General features: G+C 49.1%; 1 long non-coding RNA gene across 1 annotated transcript in view; it reads left to right on the top strand.

The window, feature by feature from the left end:
- The window catches only part of LOC135973946 (uncharacterized), a 39,741-nt gene extending 20,074 nt beyond the window's left edge, over positions 1–19,667 (top strand). Inside the window, exon 2 of the long non-coding RNA XR_010591051.1 lies at positions 17,340–19,667. This is a non-coding gene — a long non-coding RNA (uncharacterized LOC135973946). The remainder of the gene's footprint in view (positions 1–17,339) is intronic.
- The last annotated feature ends 2,281 nt before the right edge of the window (positions 19,668–21,948 follow it).

The raw sequence follows: 21,948 nt of genomic DNA, 5'->3' as shown, positions 1-21,948 counted from the left end.
ATGGCATTGGTTTAGCATCACTGAAGACTGCTGTTGCTGTTGAGGGCTTCAGCTCCTTCTCAGGTTTGTCATCATCCTCAGTTGGCCATTCAAGAACACGTCCCGAGGCACTTGAGCTGTCTAAGGTGAAGTGGGGATTCCTACTCGTGTTGCTGGCAGGCACCCAATGGAGTTCTTCATAGAGGGGAAATATATGTTGGGCATGATTGGATTGGGAGTTCTTATCATTTGCCCAGCTTCTGAGCTTTCATCTTCTCCCAGCACTGGTGACCAATCCCCTCCCTAACAAGCTTCTGTGAGACCATGTTGCAAGTCTTCTGGTTTTGGGTCTTGGAACTGAAATCATAAATGCTGCTGACATCACGTCACAACTAAGTGAGCAGTCTGGTGCCAGTTGCAGGCCAGACAGCCGCACACTAGAAAGGTCTCCTCCGCTTGCCATCTGGCTGAACACAAGTGTAATAGTAACACAGGCAGAGAGCTATGTGCAAGACAGGGCTCAATCGTTGAGGTGTACTGGGCAGGGGAAAAAGTTCCTGGTGCCAGGTAGGAGTAGCTAGGTACAGCAAGTGCTCCAGGGTGGGGATTTTGGCCACATACTTGGAGGAGACTTTGCACTCAAGTTAACTTGAGCTGAGTTCTCACTGCATTACCGTACTAGCTCAAGCTTCCTTCCAGGCTAGATTGAGCTTAAAGGGCTATTTAACTTGAGCTAACTGTGCTGTGAAGACCCCCTCAGTCATAATTTGGTCATCCTTCCCCCTTGCTCCAGGAGGAAGTAAGCTCTGCCAGCCCTGGTGCACATTACTTTCCTCTCTGGGGTTCAGCTGTACTGACTGGCACATTGAGATAGCAGAGCCAAGATTCCACTCACTCTGCTACTCTCCCCCTCTGGCTCAGTTGGGTGGGCAGGCAGGAATCTAGAACCTAATGCCCACTGTAGATTGAGCCCTGAGTGAATGCTCTTGGAAATATTCTTTGTTGTGGGGATGTATCATCCCTACACCAACCTAATGGAAAGTTCCATGAGGAGGTAAGGGTCACGATGGGACACTTGCAAGGTAATAAATCATGGCCTTATGTAAGGCCCCCCTGGTGGTCTAGGGATTATATAAGATGAGGTAAACAAGGTAATAAATCATGGCCTTATGTAAGGCCCCCTGGTGGTCTAGGATTATATAAGATGAGGTAAACAAATCATGGCCTTATGTAAGAAACGGTTAAACCAATCAGTGTGGGGCTATACATGTGATAAACACATGATTCTCCTTCTTGTCCAATCCATAGATGTGTGATTATAGCCTAATTGTGTTATGAAATGTTGAGAAAAACTATAAAAGAAAGCTTGTAATAAACAGGATTCAGATTCAGCTTGCAACCACATTGGTCGTGTGCTTTATGCGCTCCGCATGGAACCCCACAAATGGTGACCCCGACGTGATTCGGCTTGGACATCGAGGCAGCCGACTGAAGCGTTCGATGAGAAAAGGCGGAGGTGGCAGCCGCGGCAGGAGGTACCGGAGGATACCGGCTCCTGGTCGTCCAAGAGAGACGTTCGTGAGCTCACAGCCGACTAAAGCGTTCGGTAAGAAAAGGCGGAGGTGGCAGCCGCGGCAGGAGGTACCGGAGGATACCGGCTCCTGGTCGTCCGAGAGAGACGTTCGTGAGCTCACAGCCGACTGAAGCGTTCGGTGAGAAAAGGCGGAGGTGGCAGCCGCGGCAGAAGGTACCGGAGGATACCGGCTCCTGGTCGTCCGAGAGAGACGTTCGTGAGCTCACAGCCGACTGAAGCGTTCGGTGAGAAAAGGCGGAGGTGGCAGCCGCGGCAGGAGGTACCGGAGGATACCGGCTCCTGGTCGTCCGAGAGAGACGTTCGTGAGCTCACAGGTGAGCGGCTGCATTTAATAAAATGGGCTCTGCTTTGTCTGCAGAGGAGGAGACGGTGCATGATTTTTTACTACGCGTCGCTAAAAAGCGGGGAGAGAAGCTTCCCTCTGACACGTTGTCCTGTTTGTTGAAATGGGGGCAGAGACGTGAGTTTTTTGTTACTCCTGATACGGTCTTTAATAAGGCAGTCTGGGAAAGTCTAGGCTCTGACCTCTGGGTGTTGGTCTCTCACGGCAACAAGGAGGCCGTGTCATTAAGCCAAATATGGTGCAAATCTAAGAAACTGATAGAGACGCTTGCGGCAGAAGCCGAGGTCCAGTCGGCCATTAATGACCTCTTTCGGCCAAAAGAGGAGCCGCCTTATGTGTTGCCGGTGGAAGCCCGTGAGTTCTTTGGGGGTGAGGACACTATCATACCACTCATCCCCAGTGCACCCGAAGCTGATCCTAGTATCGTCCCGTTACCGAACAACCCCGCGGATAAAATGGAGGTCTCGAGCCCAGAAGGGGATAAGTTACAAGAATTTCGGGTGGAAATGTACAAACAGGGCCTTCAGCTACAGGACATGCTGAATCAGTTGTCCCATTTGGCCGGTGAGAGCCATCCCCCGCAGTTCCACACATTGCGGGCCCTGTGGATTTACTAACCTGGGGACGGGGATATGCATGTGTTTCCACCGATGCGGGTTCCCGGTGGGTTCCAGCGAAGTGGGTCCGGCCGTGGCTCAAGACACAAATTGCTAAAGAGCCCGACGCCGCCACGCAGAAGCCGGACGACGACCCCGCAGCACCGAACTTGCACTTGTTGTTTGTCACAGCCTAGACACCTGATAATGCTGTACTTCTATTTGTTCGGACTCCTTATTATAGGAGCAGGGGTCTTTGTATGTCCAAACTCTGTACCTTTTGTTAACTCACGACAAAATGTTTGGGTCACCTGGGCGAACCAGACTGGCCAAGAAGCCCTTTTTGCTTGTCCATGGCTACCCCATCGGATCCCTTTAAGATATGTCTTATTGGCTATCCTTAGTTATACCCCAATGGTTTTTGTGGGTATTTATGTAATATTATGTTTTTTAATAGTTCTCCATATATTTCCCAGTTGTTGAATGTCACCTGTCGTCAGTTTTATAGGTTCAAAAAAAGTAGGCAGGTGGCTAGTAATTGTCCTAACGTTAGTTGGACCCTCCTATAGGCCTTATTTAAGAAAAAGGGGGGAGGTGTGGGGATGTATCATCCCTACACCAACCTAATGGAAAGTTCCATGAGGAGGTAAGGGTCACGATGGGACACTTGCAAGGTAATAAATCATGGCCTTATGTAAGGCCCCCCTGGTGGTCTAGGGATTATATAAGATGAGGTAAACAAGGTAATAAATCATGGCCTTATGTAAGGCCCCCTGGTGGTCTAGGATTATATAAGATGAGGTAAACAAATCATGGCCTTATGTAAGAAACGGTTAAACCAATCAGTGTGGGGCTATACATGTGATAAACACATGATTCTCCTTCTTGTCCAATCCATAGATGTGTGATTATAGCCTAATTGTGTTATGTAATGTTAAGAAAAACTATAAAAGAAAGCTTGTAATAAACAGAATTGGATTCAGCTTGCAACCACATTGGTCGTGTGCTTTATGCGCTCCGCATGGAACCCCACACTTTGTGAAATCCACCTAGTGCTAGACTGCAAGAAGGGGCACACACGATGCACAGTAAGTTCGGAAAGACACTTTTTGTTAAGTTTATTGTGGCTCATTGGTGATTCACTGCTCTGTCAGCAACTCTTGTCAGGCCTGACAAACTTACTACATGTCACATGTTGGTCACAACCCCGATCTAAAAAGTGTCATGTAAGGTATAGTATACAGTCTGATAACACACAGGTCCTGAAAAATCATTGTGTGGTGTAAGTATAGGCTGTGTACAAAATTATGAAATGTATTAGAATTTTTATCCTTAATCTGTTTTGGCAAGTAATGCATAAACCCAATCTGCCTTAAATAAAGAATGTTTGCTTGTCTGACCAACTTGGTTATCAGGCAGATAATAAAAGAACAATGACATGCCAGGTAAACACAGCAATCAGGAGAGAAAGTAGGGGAAAGATGACCTTTAACAATTTCCTTAGGGCATGGAGACTGGACCCCCAGAAAACTTTTCTGCCACTGAAGCAGGGTCAATGAACTTTGGGAAGATATTCGGGGGGAGGGGAAGGAAGATATTTTGTCACTCTTCACCCAAAGAGACAAAGGAACAAAGCACTCAATCTGTGAAGGGCCCTGGCCAGAATGCCTAGTCAGCCATGCTCAAAAAAAGACTTGGTGAGGTACACTTGTTTGGACAAGACTCAAACCCAATCTAACAAATTAGTCTTTAGAAGAATATTTTTACTTCTGTTTGCTTGTAACACTTTCTATCTTTATTCCTCAGACGTGGTATCACATAATCCTATGACTTTTTGTTAAATGTTTGTTTTTACTGTAAACCAAATCAGGACCCATATTGAAGGGAAGGGTGTGTTAACCCCACATAAGATAGCAGGCTGCAGTGTATTATCTCTTTAAAGGAGCAACAAACTTAACTCCTGTAAGTGTTCAGGGAGAGGGCTAGATACTACATGGCAAATGGTTTTGCAGAAATTTGGGATTGGGAGCGTGTTGGAGGTCACGCTGCAAAAAGTAACTGGGCAGTGGAAGCCAGGGTGTGACCTACATGCTTGTCTGCTGTGTGTTGGTGCCACAACAGCATAGCATTTAAGACACCTACAGTTGCAGGGCAAGTTGGTGACACAACCATTTACTGGTCTGCCTTGAACCCCAGAGCATCATGCTTACAACAAAGGAAATTTTTAACTACAAAATTAATGTAACCATATTCTTTTAAATATCTTATATCATGTCAATATACTGGAATATTTGAGCCACAGGCTAGAAAAATCATGGAGGGTACCTTGAAAACTATAATATTACTGAAAGTTTAGGTTTCCTGGTTCAGAAACAACCAACCAACCAGTATTGATGCTTTTTACTCATTGTGAACTTGGGGCAGAGACTTGTCACTTTTGCTGACATTTGAAACTCCTTTGCTTGAAGCTCATACTTCCAGGGGCACGGTCTCTCCTTCCACCTCAGCACCCATTGTATTGTTGAAACCCAGTCGATGTATGGAGAAAACTAAACCGTGTAAATTGCATGCTGTGATGGTGTGCTGCATGAGGCACAGTTTAGACCTTATACAGCCATCTCTGTGTTCAGTGTGGTGATGCATGTGTAGGGTAGCACCAGGGGCACAATAATAATTCTTTTGAACTGTGCACATAATTCTCTCAAGCCATTCTTAAACTAGTGCTGTGTGTGATTGAAATGTCCAACACTGACAGCGTGACTATACCTTGGGGGAAGTCCTGTCTTTATTTATTTATTTATTTTTAAAAAGGTACTGCTCAAAGAAACCAAATACTGTAATAGCGGGCTTAAGTACGCAGTGTGGTGGCTGCTTTTCACTGGAAAAGTAACATGATATAACAGTGCAAATGGAAGAAAAGTTCACAGCCATAAACATACACAGCCAGGAAGAGTGAATTTGATCTTGCCATGTTTTTATAACCAGAGTACTGCAGTTAATCTATTGAAAGGACTTTTAAAGAACCAGGGGTTACTAAAATACAAAGCAATCCTTGCTGTGTGTGACTGTCTCTGAACAAAAAAAAAAAGCATAAGAAATGAGGAACAAGGCTGCTGTGCAAAGGGGTATTTTCAGATTTAAGAATTTTTTTGAGGGAGAACAATAGTAACCTATCAATTATCTGTCCGGTTTTATCTATTGCATGTGTGTGTAAAGTGTCTGTCAGTGTGATATCAAAACACAGAACAGTTAGAATAGCAAAACTGAGCCCAAATATCCTCCCCTGCCATTCAGCCTTCCCGGACAGGATTTTCCTATTATCTCCTCTTCTCCTGGATATCCAGGGCGGGCCTAGTCAGTCAAGTCTGAACATGCTCAGGGTCAGGGGTAGTCTGGTCTTTTTCTATAAAGTTCTACAGCTGGGGTGCTGCTACTAAGAATACCCTGTCAATGAGGTCTACATAAATGATGAGCAGTCTCTTATTCTCAGGCCCTAGGTGCTTTGCCAATGACTTTGTTCATCAGAGCAGGTCACCTTGTTTGAATGTGCTTAGGACTTTTTCAGAGGTTTCATGAGATTTTTACAAATAGAAATGAATCCTGCCAATGCTTTTTGCTTAAGGCAGAAATGGAGAGTAGGGGTTAGCACACCAGGGCTGCTGACTCAAGCCTGTAAACCCCACTTTGAAGATGCTGAATTCCTGCCATTGAATAGGGTTACCATACGTCCGGTTTTTCCTGGACATGTCCGGCTTTTCAGCAATCAAACCCCCGTCCGGGGGGAATTGCCAAAAAGCCGAACATGTCCGGGAAAATGCTGGCCGGGCACTTCCCCTCCCGCGGCTGCTCTGCTCCTCCCCTGACTCTTCGGCTCTGTTTAAGAGCCGAGCTGCCTGAGCGCTATGGGCTTTAGGCAGCCCCCTTGCCTCCGGACCCCAGCCACCGGCTGGGCACTTCCCCTCCCAGGCTCCGGCAGCGCAGGGTCCGGAGGCATGGGGGCTGCCCGAAGCCAGTAGCGCTCGGGCAGCTCGGCTCTTAAACAGAGCCGAAGAGTCAGGGGAGGAGCAGAGCGTCCGGCCGCAGCGGCTCTGCTCCTCCCCTGACTCTTCGGCTCTGTTTAAGAGCCAAGTGCTACGGGCTTTGGGCAGCCCCCATGCCTCCGGACCCTGCGCCGCCGGAGTCCGGGAGGGGAAGTGCCCGGCCGGGGGCGCAGGGTCCGGAGGCATGGGGGCTGCCCGAAGCCGAGCGCTACCAGCTTCATGGTTTGCCGGGCAGCCTCCAGACCCTGCGCCCCTGGCTGGGCGCTTCCCCTCCCGGGCTCCAGCTGCACTGGGGAAGCGCCGGCTGGGGGCGCAGGGTCTGGGGGCTGCCTGGCAAACTGTGAAGCCGGTAGCGCTCGGGCAGCCCTTTTCGCATGGCTGGGAGTGGGAGGGAGGAGGGGGTGGAGTTAGGGCGGGGTTGGGGCGGGGAAGGGGCAGAGTTGGGGCGGGGCTGGGTGGGAAATGGGCAGGGCCAGGGCCCCGTGGAGGGTCCTCTTTTTTTTATTTGATAAATATGGTAACCCTACCATTGAAGTACCAGTGCTTCCTGTTTTATGTCAAGTGGCACTACTCTGAAGGGAGGGGGGGGAAACCTTCATCATAGGATGGCCAAGAGCATATATGGGTGCCATTGCACTGTTGCTACCAAATCTGTCTTTGCTTTAGTCTTTGTGCAAAAGAATGTTTGGTGCTTTTCTATTATTGTGTTCCTTACTTTGACTGATCATCCATTTCCCCTCCTTCAACAGGTTTTTTCTTTTATATCTGCTGTATAAATTTTTCCCTCACTGCTCTCTTTCTCTCACAGGAAGACAAAGTGAAATTCATCTGCAATCACTTTGATGTCTGGTACCTCTGGTCAGTCTGCTTCTTTGTCCCCTTTCTACACCCATAAGAGTTCTCACTAGCATCTCTTGTGAGAACTTTTCTTTACCCACAACCCGGAGGATCCTGTCATAAAAACTGCAGGAAGATGGCGGGAGAAGGGTAGTTGTTAGCATATATAGAACATCATGTATGATATTCTGCACAATTTGGGGGGTGGGGGGGAACTGGAGCATATAAACATGAAAAGTCAGGGGCAAATGTTGGTGAGGGACAACTACCCCCCTTACCCCATAGCAAATGACACCCTGCCCACAACCAGTGCCAGGTGGCTACTCATATTCTCATTACCTACCTCCAACAAGAAGCAGGTGTAATGTTCCCTTAGGAAACAACTGTCATAACTATAAAGGGAAGGGTAACAGCTGTCCTGTGTACAGTACTATAAAATCCCTCCTGGCCAGAGACTGCAAAATCCTTTTCTCTGTAAAGGGTTAAAAAGCTCAGGTAACCTGGCTGGCATCTGACCCAAAGGACCAATAAGGGGACAAGATACTTTCAAATCTTGGGAGGGGGGCAAGGCTTTTGTTTGTGCTCCTTGTTTGGGAGTTCGTCCTCTCTTGGGACTGAGAGGGACCAGACATCAATCCAGGTTCTCCACATCTTTCTAAACAAGTCTCTCATATTTCAAACTTGTAAGTAAACAGCCAGGCAAGGCGTGTTAGTTTTCCTTTGTTTTCTCAACTTGTAAATGTACCTTTTACTAGAGTGTTTATCTTTGTTTGCTATACTTTGAACCTGAGGCTAGAGGGAGGTCCTCTGAGCTCTTTAAGTTTGATTACCCTGTAAAGTTATTTTCCATACTGATTTTACAGAGATGATTTTTACCTTTTTCTTTAATTAAAAGCCTTCTTTTTAAGAACCTGATTGATTTTTCCTTGTTTTAAGATCCAAGAGGTTTGGATCTGTATTCAGCAGGGAATTGGTGAAAGGTTTCTCAAGGCTTCCCAGGGAAGGGAATCCATTTGGGAATGGTAGCAGCGGACCAGATCTAAGCTGGTAGTTAAGCTTAGAAGTCTTCATGCAGGCACCCACATTTGTACCCTGTATCAGAGGGGTAGCCGTGTTAGTCTGAATCTGTAAAAAGCAACAGAGGGTCCTGTGGCACTTTTAAGACTAACAGAAGTATTGGGAGCATAAGCTTTCGTGGGTAAGAACCGTGAGGTGCTCTGCTAGCAGTTGAGGTGTGAACACCAAGGGAGGAGAAACTGCTTCTGTAGTTGGAAAGCCATTCACAGACTGTGAGGTGCTAGCAGAGCACCTCATCCTCCCTGATTGAACTAACCTCGTTATCTCCATACTGATTTATACCTGCCTCTGGAGATTTCCATTACTTGCATCTGAAGAAGTGAGGTTCTTACCCACGAAAGCTTATGCTCCCAATACTTCTGTTAGTCTTAAAGGTGCCACAGGACCCTCTGTTGATTTGTACCCTAAAGTTCAAAGTGCGGAAGCAGTTCAGTTGACAACAACTGAAGAGACTTCCACAAGAACCCCACTGATTTTTAGGCTTGCTGTGTATATTGTATAACAAAGTACTTATCTTCCTGAACCAAATTAATTACCCATATCATTGTTTTATTTCCCATATCACGCTGGAGCCATTACCCATTTGTGCTATCAGGAAGGGTTAGCTAGGGCTTGGGTAGGACTCCTTGTGCAGGACCTCTTAGGAGTAATTAGCATTCCAATCTCCCAACAACACTTCCATTTTGTGTATGTCAGAGCTGTATTCAGAGGATTACAATGATTAGTAAATCCTGCTCTCTGTAATTCTATATGGATAAATCAGTTGGTAACAATGCCAGTTATCTGCACCCAGTGACATAAATTAAGGAACAGTAGGGAGAGAGGGTTTTTTATCTATATCTGATTAATTTTTTCTTCTTTTGATCTCTCTCATGCCCATAAGGCAATGTCATTTGCTTGTAACAATGGGCTCTGGCAGTTAACATTCAGAATTAGCACTGTAGTGAGTCGGTGTGGCACCCCTCCGTCCCGCATAGGGCTGAACTTCCCCTAACCCCAACATGGGTGGAGCCCCTCAGAGGTCACGGCCCCGACCCTGACCCGGAAGTATAAAAGCCCGCCTGCAGAGCTCAGTGGAGCCCGGGCTGGCAGAGAGAGCAGACGTCCCGGGCCAAGCTCCCGCTTGGGAGACAGCCGCAGGCCGCGAGCTGCCTGCTACCCCACTGCGCCGGTTGAGCCTACCTCTCGCCAGCTACCCCAAGGAGGACTGGCCAAGCCTGCTCCGTGCCAGCTACCCTGGTGGAGAGCTGCCGGACCTGCCCCCAAGTCCCGCACCAGAGGAACCGGTGCTGCTGGACTGGCCCGAACCCGGCTTCGCCAACGAGGTAGGCCCCGAGGGGGAACACGGAAGTAGCCCGGGGGTAGCCGACCCCGGTCAGGCTGCAGAGACATGTGAGCCGATGTCAGTGTGTTTCGGTCAGGACACCCCACTGACCAGCAGCGGCAGTAACCGCTGCTAGGGCCCCGGGCTGGGACGCAGTGGAGTGGGTGGGCCTGCGTCCCCTCCCCTGCCTCCCCCGCTCACGGGTGGCAGGCTTCCCCCTCACCCAACGCTCAGGTAGGAACCTGGGCCTCCCCCAAGTGTATTGTTGCTCAGACCCTGCACCAGAGGGCCTGAGCTAGCTGATTGTTTGCTCAGCCCTGCCTGAGGGCCTGAGCTCCCTGAACTGTGGGTCGCTCAGCCCCTGCGTAAAGGGGCCTGAGCTTTAACTGTCTGTGCTGTAGTGAGTCGGTGTGGCGCCCCTCCGTCCCGGAGGGTAGAGGCCCGGCGCGAACCGACTACACGTGGTACCAGAAGTGGGGACCTCTTGCCCAGAATGTGGGCATGAGTTCTAGACCCCTGTGAGAAGGGGTCCGGGGGGGAGCGGTCCCCCACAGGAGACATGGATTTAACGAAGCTTTTCACGCTCCTGACGGAGAGCCAGGAGCAACAGCAGGCGGCCCAGCTTCAGCAGCAACAGCAGCAGCAGGCCGCCCAGCTCCAACAGCACCAGCAGCTCGTCCAGCAGCTGGGAGCCCAGCAGCAGCTAATACAGGACTTGACGGTGAAAAACCGGGAATTCCAGCAACAGTGTCTACAGCAGTTGGCGACCGCTCTGCCCCGGCCCGCGGGGCCCCAGCTAGGAGACCCGGACGGGGCTCCCCGTTCCACCCTGCCAGTGAGACTGACTAAGATGGGACCACAAGATGACCCTGAGGCCTTCCTAGTGACTTTCGAAAGAGTCGCACATGTTGCCGGGTGGGTGCCGGACCAGTGGGTTACCCTCCTGGCACCATACCTGACTGGGATGGCACAAACAGTCTACCGGGGATTGTCCACGGAGGAGGCGCGAGACTATGTCCGGGTAAAGGCGGCGATATTAGACGCCTTAGACATTAGCCCCGAAACCTTCCGGCAGCGGTTCCGGGCTCTGTCCTACACCCCGGGCGCCCGGCCTCGGTTGGTGGCCCAGGAGCTGAGGGACCTGTGCCAGCGGTGGCTACAACCCGAGAGGCGGAACCCCGAGGAGCTCACCGAGCAAATTCTCTTGGAACAGTTCATTCATATCCTCCCGTCCCGGGGGAGGGCTTGGGTCCGCCGCCACCGGCCTCCAACTGTAGCGGCTGCCGTCGCCCTCCTGGAGGACTTCCTGGTGGCGGAAACCCCGGTGGGGCCGGGTATGCAGGGCCACCCTCCAGGGCTCGATCGCCCCAACCACGAGAGATGGACGAACCCCTGAATCAAACCACGGAATCCCCCAGGGGGTCAGGAGCCCTGGTATAGACGTCCCGAGGGTCACCCTCGGCCTGCTTCCGTGGGACCTGAGAGCGGGACTGGCCGTGGCCCATGGAGTCCCCGTAGGCACCAAGTGCGGGGCTCAGCCCGACCCGGGCGACCAGAAATCGGACCCTGTTTCTCCTATGGGAAGCGTGGGCATCTCCAACGTGACTGCACTGAGATGGACTGCAGCTTTGGGCACGTGCGCCAGGGAGAACCGTGCCCGACCCCCGCAGGCCGCCAAGGTCACCGTGCCCGTCGTTGTTGGAGATTGCCAGACCCGAGCCCTGGTTGACTCGGGCTGTGGACAGACCCTAGTCCGCCAAAGCCTGGGCTTCCCCGAAGACCCCCAGCTGGGGAACATCCTCCTGCAATGCATCCATGGGGACGTTCACCCTTATGCCAGTGCCAGAGTCCCACTGACCGTTGACGGGGTCACGCGGACCATGGTGGTGGGCCTGGCCCCGCGACTCGCTTACCCCGTGATCTTGGGGTGAGACTGGCCAGAGTTCCCGAGCATCCTAGGCTCCCATGCGCAGGAGACTCCCGATATCACCCCCGCCTTGGAAGGGGATTGCCGCGAGAACCCCCTGGAGGAGACTGACGAGGCGGGACATCAGAGCCAGGAAGGAGAGCCTAAAGACCTCCCACTAATACTGGCAGATGACCCTCAGATTGCTACGGACTTCTGCCGAGACCAGAGGTAGGATCCCACCCTGAGCAGGGCCTATGAACAGTTGACCGCAGTAGACGATGCGCTGATTGATCCCGTCCGGGCCAAGGGATGGCCCCGGTTCGAACTACGGCGTGACCGCCTCTATCGGGTCGACCGAGATTCCCGCACCGGGGAGGTCCAGAGGCAACTGACGGTGCCCCGGTGCCACCGACGAGCGGTGATGAAGCTCGCCCACGACGTCCCCGTGGCCAGGCACCTGGGTCAAGAGAAAACCCTCGCACGTCACAGGAGAAAACTGCTTTTGCCACCGCCACGGGCCTCTACCAATTCACCCGGATGCCCTTCGGTCTCCATGGTGCCCCTGCGACCTTCCAGCGACTCATGGACCGCCTCCTGCTTCCTCATCGGGAATACGCGGCCGCATACCTGTACGATGTAGTCATTTATAGTGACCGATGGGAGAGCCACCTGGAGCGGATAGCGGCTGTCCTGAGGTCTCTACGAGCTGCCGGGTTAACCGCCAACCCAAAGACATGCCGTATCGGGTGGCAGGAGACCACCTACCTAGGCTACACGATTGGAGGAGGACAAGTGAAGCCACTTGTCGGGAAGGTTCAAGCCCTAGCGGCATGCCCACCACCACTACAAAGTGCCATGTACGCCAATTTCTGGGACTGGCGGGCTATTACCGTAGGTTTATCCCCGATTTTGCCTCCATTGCAGCCCCCTTAACAGAGCTCCTCACCAAAACCAGTCCCAGACGGGTGGAATGGACCCCAGAGTGTGACAGCGCCTTCTGGGCCCTCAAAGACTGTCTCTGCCACGAACCCGTCCTGTACAGCCCCGTCTTTGACTGAAGATTCGTCCTCCAGACCGACGCCTCGGAGGTAGGACTAGGGGCGGTCCTGTCTCAGGAGGTGGATGGGGAGGAGCACCCTGTTATATATCTCAGCCGAAAATTATTCCCGCGAGAAAGACACTACGCGGTAATAGAGAAGGAGGCCCTAGCGGTAAAATGGGTCTGTGATGCCCTACGTTATTACATCCTAGGGGCCCCCTTCATACTAGTCACGGACCATGCCGCGCTTCGGTGGTTGGCCCGAATGAAGAAGAATAATATGCGGTTAACGCGGTGGTACCTGGCGTTACAGCCCTATGCTTATACCATCCGCCATAGGGCCAATAAGGACCACGCGAACGCTAACTTTCTGTCCCGCATGGGAGAGTTAGACGGGTCCCGCCCCGAGGGGCGGGAGCCGGCCTTGAGGGGGTGTGTGTGTAGTGAGTCGGAGTGGCGCCCCTCCATCCCGCATAGGGCCGAACTTCCCCTAACCCCAACGTGGGCGGAGCCACCGCATCCGGCGCCCGCCCCTCCGAGGTCACGGCCCCGACCCGGAAGTATAAAAGCCCACCTGCAGAGCTCAGTGGAGCCCGGGCCGGCAGAGAGAGCAGACGTCCCGGGCCAAGCTCCCGCTTGGGAGACAGCCGCAGGCCGCGAGCCGCCTGCTACCCCACCGCGCCGGTCGAGCCTACCTCTCGCCAGCTACCCCGAGGAGGACTGGCCAAGCCTGCCCCGTGCCAGCTACCCTGGTGGAGAGCTGCCGGACCTGCCCCCAAGCCCCGCACCAGAGGAACTGATGCTGCTGGACTGGCCCGAACCCGGCGTCGCCAACGAGGTAGGCCCCGAGGGGGAACACGGAAGTAGCCCAGGGGTCGCCGACCCCGGTTAGGCTGCAGAGACATGTGAGCCGATGTCAGTGTGTTTCGGTCAGGACACCCCACTGACCAGCAGCGGCAGTAACCGCTGCTAGGGCCCCGGGCTGGGACGCAGTGGAGTGGGTGGGCCTGCGTCCCCCCCCCCCATGCCACCCCTGCTCACGGGTGGCAGGTTTCCCCCTCACCCAACGCTCAGGTAGGAACCTGGGCCTCCCCCAAGTGTATTGTTGCTCAGCCCCTGCACCAAAGGGCCTGAGCTGTGACTGTTTGTGCCCCGCCCTGACCCAGGGCCTGGGCCTACTTTAAACTGTTGATTGTTGCTCAGCCCCTGCATCAAAGGGCCTGAGCTGTGACTGTTTGTGCCCCGTCCCGCCCTGACCCAGGGCCTGGGCCTACTTTAAACTGTTGATTGTTGCTCAGCCCCTGCATCAAAGGGCCTGAGCTGTGACTGTTTGTGCCCCGCCCTGACCCAGGGCCTGGGCCTACTTTAAACTGTTGATTGTTGCTCAGCCCCTGCACCAAAGGGCCTGAGCTCCCTGAACTGTGGGTCGCTCAGCTCCTGCGTAAAGGGGCCTGAGCTTTAACTGTCTGTGCTGTAGTGATTCGGTGTGGCGCCCCTCCGTCCCGGAGGGTAGAGCCCCAGCGCGAACCTACTACACGCACCAAGAGCATAGCAAACTGAACATGGATTCCAGCTCACCTATGAGACACACCGTAGTTATGGCTTCAAGAAGGGGAAAAGCAGATGAGTGTATTCTTAACACAATACATAATCTCTTGTCAATTAAAAATAGTCTGTCTTCCAAACCTCAAAAAAAGCCCACATTTTGCTAGTTTAGCCATTGTAAATCTTTTTTGCACTACTCCATTGAGCAGTTACAGTGTTGTCAACAAGCTGCATGCAAAACATGAATACAAAATCTGAAACCAGGTAAAAAGGATTCATTCCAATCCTGAAACATGGGTCTAATTCTGAAGTCCATGAACCTTTGGGGTTGATCCTGAACCATTTTCTGATTTTACTAGAAGCCATAGGAAACTGTGGTTTTGGATGGTTTTGACCCCAAATGTGGGAAAACTCAGTGATTTAGACTGAGATCTTGTCTTCACTACTAGAAAAGGTGCATTTGTTTACCTTAGGGCACGTAACTAATATCCTGAGGTAAAAATACAGGGAAGACCAGGCAGTTTTGTTTTACCTATAAGGTAAACTGTGAGGTAAACAGCCCTGTCAGCCCTCCAGGGGGTGACCTAGGCAAGTTTACCGCATGGTAAAACTAAACTGCCTGGTCTTCCCTGTATTTTTACCTCAGGAGAGCTCTCACTCATCAGTTTTCCTGAGGTAAGCACTACATCTTTCTTGCCTCAAAGACGAGGCTAAGGTTTCACTTTTAGTTTTGAGCTTCATTCAAACTGAAATTCACTAACAAACTCAGGATATGTTAACCCATATGTTTGCAATAAAATCTGTATAGTTTACTTATCAGAGGCAGAGTTTCATAAGGTGCTAACTGCTAGCCAGTCATGCATTCTGAGATCATTTTGTTGTTGCCTCGTCCTAGTTCTGAACTATTATTTTCAGGTCATGTCAGTAATCTGTTTCAAACAATTGTGTTCTTGTCATGTCAGTAGTGAATCAGTTTATTGTTGGATTGTGTCATTGTAAACAACAGACAGAGCTGAGCCAAAATTTTCTAGGTTATAGAAAATGCATACGCACACAGCTCAACTGGGATAAATACAAAACAATAAATCATTTTAATCATGGTTACCAGATGCCTGGCACTGCAAAATGTAAATTGTACCTTAAACTGAAATAAACTTTAAGCATTCATAGTGCTAGATTAGCATCTTAACTCCTCTGAGATGTACAGATTTAGGTGGAGAGAGAGAGAGAGAGAGAGAGTAAAGCTATCATAACAGTCAGTAATATGCACATCCTTTCTTTTATATGAGGATACGAATGAAGAGCTTAGGGCCCATGTAGTTTGAACTCAGAAGGCCAGGGCAGAGGGAACCAGCTAATATTGTATAAGTACCTCAAAGGAGATCACACACCTTCTGAGAAATACCTATTTGAATTAATCCGCAATGGGAAATCATATGGGTGCTTTTGGCAAAACTGAAGAATCAAGCATAGAGTTTGGGTTGAAGGCATTTGGAAACTTGTCCTTATAATTTTCCCATGGCTGGACTTACAAAATGTTTGGTTCAGTAGCTTGAACTGCTAACTGCAAAGATATAATTTTTATAAACCACTTCCTAAGGTGTTGGAGCAACAGGATTACTGCAGAATCAGAGTGTGAAGGTGTTCTTCTGTTCTAGAAGCTATGAGTAGCCATCAAAACTGCCAGTACCTACCTACTTCATTGTATCAGAAATAACATGCTAAAGGAGACTGGTGTACTGCATTTAAAATGGTAGACTCCTAGTAGTGTTGGATGAATTCCTGGAGGTTTCATCACACGACATTATCTTTAATTAAAGATTAATCTTTTTAATTCCTGGAGACTCCAGGACAATCCTGGAGGGTTGGCAACTATAACTCCTAGTACTATCACACTAGCACTCTTTCTTACCATGATCTCACTGATGCCTACTGTGATGGGGCCTGGGCAGCCACCAGCCATGCAACGGGGGCCTGGGGTAGGCATGGCAGGGGTCTGGTGTCGGGGCAGCTGGCTGGCCCCGGGCTGCCTGGGGAGACATGGCGGGGGTTGGCCCACAATCTGTAATAAATTGAGAACCACTGGTCTAGAACCAACGCCGGCAGAGCTACCAGGCAGCTGACCGCTTGTGCTCCACTTCCTGTGACCTGCTGTGGACCCACACTATGGGAAGTTCCAAGAGGCATTCCAGGAATTGTCCATGCAACAGTGTGGATCTTCTGTAGCTGCTATGACTGTTCCTAGCTTGATCTTGGTTTGATTTGGACTTTGCCTCCTGACTCCAGCTCTGACCACCCTTGTTGTGATCCTGACATTCCCTCATGGCAGTAGTATGGAACTACTAAATTGCTGGTGTTCCTCTTGCCCAATATTAGCTCCACACCATGGATTAAGTTAATGTTAGTCGTGTGATGCTGTGGACTCAGACGTGGGAAGCACCTACTGTGATGTTATCTGATTAAACTATGACCATGTAGATCATTGCTGCTACCACTATTATATAATTGCAACAAATCTTGTACAAAATGTGGCATGTAAGAGGTCTATGGAAAGGTTATGATTATGCTATTTGTATGCAAGTATCATTTTTGGATTTGAAGTTATGAATATTGGCTCTATACCTATATTTCAAATATGTTTGCTCCTGTGGTAACACTAACAAGGTAGTTAGCCTGCACATCTTGAAGCGACTATTCAAGTTAAGTGGCCCATCAAAGGACACTTAACTCACAATGGACCATGGAAGATGCCCCCCGTGAAAGACAAAAGTTTTGCCAATGCAAGCGGCAGCGTGAATGAGGCTTTGTCGGCAGGAGCGCTCTCCTGCCAACAAAGCTTATGCCGCTCACGGGGCTGGAAGTATTTTGTCGGCAAAAGTGCCGACAAAATACCGATAGAGAGCATTCACACACGCTGACTTTTAGCAACAAGGCTGTGTTGACACAGCCTTGTCGCTAAAAGCTGCATAGTGTAGACAAGCCCTAAGTGAAAACTTGCATGGACATGTGATGTGCCCATGTGACTCCAAACACCATCTTGTCCCCTTTGTTCCCAGTATAGGGAGGAGGTGAGCAACCCTCAGTGGTGAAAGAACAGATTAAAGTCCACGGGGCCGGATGCAATGAGGCTGAGGGAGTTGACTGATATGATGGCAGAGCCATTGGCCATTATCTCTGAAAACTCGTGGCAACTGGGGGAGGTCCTGGAAGATTGGAAAAAGGCAAATATATACCCATCTTTAAAAAAAGGAAGAAGGAGAATCCGGGGAACTACAGCCTCACCTCAGTCCCTGGAAAAATCATGGAGCAGGTCTTCAAGGAATCCATTTTGAAGCATTTGGAGGAGAGGAAGGTGATCAGAAAAAGTCAACATGGTTTCATCAAGGGCAAGTCATGCATGACCAACCTGATTGCCTTCTATGATGAGATAACTGGCTCTGTGGATATGGGGAAAGTGGTGGATGTGATATACCTTGACTTTAGCAAAGCTTTTGATATGGTCTCCCACAGTATTCTTGCCAGCAAGTTAAAGTAGTATGGATTTGATGAATGGACTATAAGGTGGATAGAAAGCTGGCTAGATCATCTGGCTCAACGAGTAGTGATCAATGTCTCGATGTTTAGTTGGCAGCCGGTATCAAGCGGAGTGCCCCAAGGGTCAATTCTGGGGCTGGTTTTGTTCAACAACTTTATTAATGATCTGGATGATGGGATGGATTGCACCCTCATCAAGTTCACGGATGACACTAAGATGGGGGGGAGAGATAGATACACTGGAGGGTAGGGATAGGGTCCAGAGTGACCTAGACAAATTGGAGGATTGGGCCAAAAGAAATCTGATGAGGTTCAACAAGGACAAGTGCAGAATCCTGCACTTAGGACGGAAGAATCCCATGCCCTGCTATAGGCTGGGGACTGACTGACTGGCTAAGCGGCAGTTCTGCAGAAAAGGGCCTGGGGATTACAGTGAATGAGAAGCTGGATATAAGTCAGCAGTGTGCCCTTGTTGCCAAGAAGGCTAATGGCATATTGGGCTGCATTAGTAGGAGCATTGCCAGCAGATCAAGGGAAGTGATTATTCCCCTCTATTCGGCACTGGTGGGGCCACATCTGGAGTATTGTGTCCAGTTTTAGGCCCCCCATTACAGAAAGAATGTGGACAAATTGGAGAGAGTCCAGCGGAGGGCAATGAACATTATCAGGGGGGGCTGGGGCACATGACTTACGAGGAAAGGCTGAGGGATGTGAAAGTGAAATGAATTATATTAAAGAAATAGAATGAATTAAAGAATGCTGTATGTACCTTTAAGTAGAAATGAGAAATGCTGCAAGCCAGGGGGGCAGGAAAGCAGACATTAACTGCTTAACTTGCCACTTAAGGGCAATTGGTGAAGCATTAGTCTTAGATGGATAAGAGTTAACAAGGAAGCAGGATATGCATATTGTGCTCCATGCATATTTTACAATTTTGTTCTCTCTGTCCCTTTGTTTAGTTCGCACCCTTTTATCTGTATAAATAAGACTGTTTGAATCTTGCATGGGGGCTCACATTATCTGAATGTATTAGCAGAGCGCTGTGCTAATAAAACAGAGTGGTCTGACAAACTATGAGTCCTGAGTCTAACTTTGACAATTTGGAGGTTCCACCGAGATGGCAACCGTCTTCACTGGGGCTGTGATTCCTGACCGTTTTTGTAGGACGACCGTGATAGCCGGCACCTGGGCATTTGGCCCGAGCGGTCCTCCTCCTGAACGGAAGGGTGCACGACCACAGTGAGGTCTACGCCATCGAACCTGTTGGTTCCCACTCTGTTCTGGTAGGGATCCCGGGATCTGACATCAGGAATCTGGTCAGGTAATTATTTCTGTGTTTTGTCCGGACTGAGGACTGTCCTGTCTCTGTGTCTATCCGTCCTCCTGTGGAGTGTTTGAGTCTGGGTGCCATCTCCGTCCGGGGATCGGCCGACCAAGGGGTTCCTGTCCCCGCGGCCTGAGTGAGTGAAATCTGCACAATCGCAGCCGCACCGCACCTTGGGTAAAACCCTTGGTGTGAAAGCAAGGGCGATTGAGTCAGTAGCCTGTGGGCTCCTTTTGTGTGTTGCACCCGGCATTGCTCTGACAAACCCAAATTTCCTTCTTGTGTGATTGGTGTGTGTAAAGTCCTCCTGTATTGGTAACCAGACGTCTAAGTCGGGACAGTTCCCTAAAGGAACGCCGGCGCAGTTTTAGGAAGGGTCCGGACTCCTGTAAATTTCTGGAAAAATGGTCTAGGCTAACTCAGGGAGATCCCAAAACTCAGTGGCCACTGTTAAAACCTTGGAACAAGGACCGAGTGGACATCTTAAAAAACAAACTCGGCCAGCCTAAAACTAAATTGGCTAAAGGAGAGGTTAATTGTTTCATGCAGTGGTGGGAAGAGGCAAATCGTAGGTGGACAAAATCAAAACTCGCCTCTCTCAAATATTCAAATAATAAATTAAAAGCTTTATTAAAAGCCTCCTCTCCTACCACCAGACTGAGCGCTCCCCTTCACCCTGTTCTCTGACCAAAAACAAAAAACAAAAAACCCCACAACCCCGGATCGATCCCAACTCCCTTCATACTCCCCTCTCATTGTAAAAAGGATAAAATGCCCCTTGTTCTGTTCCCCTTCATTGTCTGCCTCAGAAACTGATTCTTTAGTGTTCCATTACCAATTCAGCAAGAAGGGTGGGCTCCTCAACTAGCCCCCACCCTTCCTGGTCCCTTTCCTTAAGCATTTCTTTCAAAATTGTGAAATGACCACAATATCACTCACAAAAATGGTTCATTGGAAAAAGCAGGATTGGGCCCAGGCAAGCAACAGCTAAAGAAACTTAAAAAAAAAAAAAAAAAAAACAGGTTGGAAGCCCTAAGGGCATAATGTCAGGAGTAAGTGCAAGTATGAACCCCTGGAACAATACTTAAAATGGTGAAATCTGAGTTGATAAAGCTGTCATTTTGGGAAATAAACAAGTGATTTAAGGAAAGAGAGTGAAAAGTTAACTCTACAGAGGCTGGAGAGAATTAAACAGCTAAACTTTGTGAAAATGTTAAAAAGGATCTTGTTAAAAGAATTCTTGGTTTCTTTGCAGCCATTCTAAAGGAAAAATGGGCCCTTTTCCAGAGGAATGTCTGTAAATAATCCAGGTAAAGAGACTATCTAATTAAAAGAACAGGAGTACTTGTGGCACCTTAGAGACTAACAAATTTATTAGAGCATAAGCTTTCGTGGACTACTGCTCTAATAAATTTGTTAGTCTCTAAGGTGCCACAAGTACTCCTGTTCTTTTTGCGGATACAGACTAACACGGCTGCTACTCTGAAACCTATCTAAGTAAAATCATTTGACTATGGACAATTGAGTCAAATTTGCTAAAAGAACATAGGGGGGTTCTATTGGAACTTAACTGCCCCAAATGTATAAAGGTAATGTAATCTATGTACAGATATGTAAAAACAAAGCAGTGTAAGGCTTGGTCTACACTACCCCCCTAATTCGAACTAAGGTACGCAACTTCAGCTACGTGAATAACGTAGCTGAAGTCGAAGTACCTTAGTTCGAACTTACCTTGGTCCACACTCGGCAGGCAGGCTCCCCCGTCGACTCCGCGGTACTCCTCTCGCCGAGCTGGAGTACCGCAGTCGACGGCAAGCACTTCCGGGTTCGACTTATCGCGTCCAGACTAGACGCGATAAGTCGAACCCAGAAGTTCGATTTCCAGCCGTCGAACTAGCGGGTAAGTGTAGCCAAGGCCTAAGAGGGATGTTAAGGGAGAGAAAATGTGTATGTATCTGTCTGTCTGTGGGAATATGTGAGGTTTGTAAAACTCCTGTTTTGTAAGTTTAAGATAAATTGGTTTTGTTTTGTTTATAATGCCACTAAAAATCCATTTGACTCTGTAATTCAAAGTTGCAAAACTGACAGACCTTTTTGCCAGACACAGGTAATCAGTGTTGGTTGACTTTGAGATTTGGTATTTAGCCCTTAGGGGGTAACTTGATTCTTTACAAAATTTAAATGTTTTCAAATAAAGACCAAGTCATGACTGCAGCAGGACAGTCAAAATCAGAAAAATAGGGAGAGATTCTGGATTCTGTTTGTTTGTTTTTGTAACAAAATAGCAAACGAAAGCTGTAGGAAAAGAATAAAGACTGCCCCTCTGAAGCAAGAGCAGGGGTGAGGTACACAAAACAAAAAGAAGCAATGTTAGAAACACTGAGCCTTAAAATGGCTCTGTGTAATCAGACTGTCACTTTGATAAGGGTACCTAAAACTCTGTAAGAACAAAAGAAACAGTTACACCTTATGTAAAAATTAATATGGCTAATGTTTTAAAAGTTAAAGTATAGAAGGAATGTGCAGACGTGTGCAGTGTATATTATAGAGGGGGTAAAAGAAATGCAAACGAAACATGCTACTTAATTAAAATCCTGTTAGGACTCCAAAGGAGCCACAATAGACTGTGACAGGTTTCAGAATAACAGCCGTGTTAGTCTGAAACCTGTCACAATAGACTGTGTTTTCTTTTTCAGATATCTGTGTGTTTTGGAAGCAAGAGTTAAAAGTAATCAAAACTCTGGTAAAAGTTAATTGTGTTCCTTTTAAGACAGAGTCTCTGAGCTCTGCTAATGGTTTTGAATCCA

The sequence above is a fragment of the Chrysemys picta genome, chromosome 10 (assembly GCF_011386835.1).
Source record: "Chrysemys picta bellii isolate R12L10 chromosome 10, ASM1138683v2, whole genome shotgun sequence".
Lineage (NCBI taxonomy): Eukaryota > Metazoa > Chordata > Testudines > Emydidae > Chrysemys > Chrysemys picta.
Note: the sequence above shows the minus strand (reverse complement) of the source record. Positions and strands in the feature narration are given on the sequence as shown.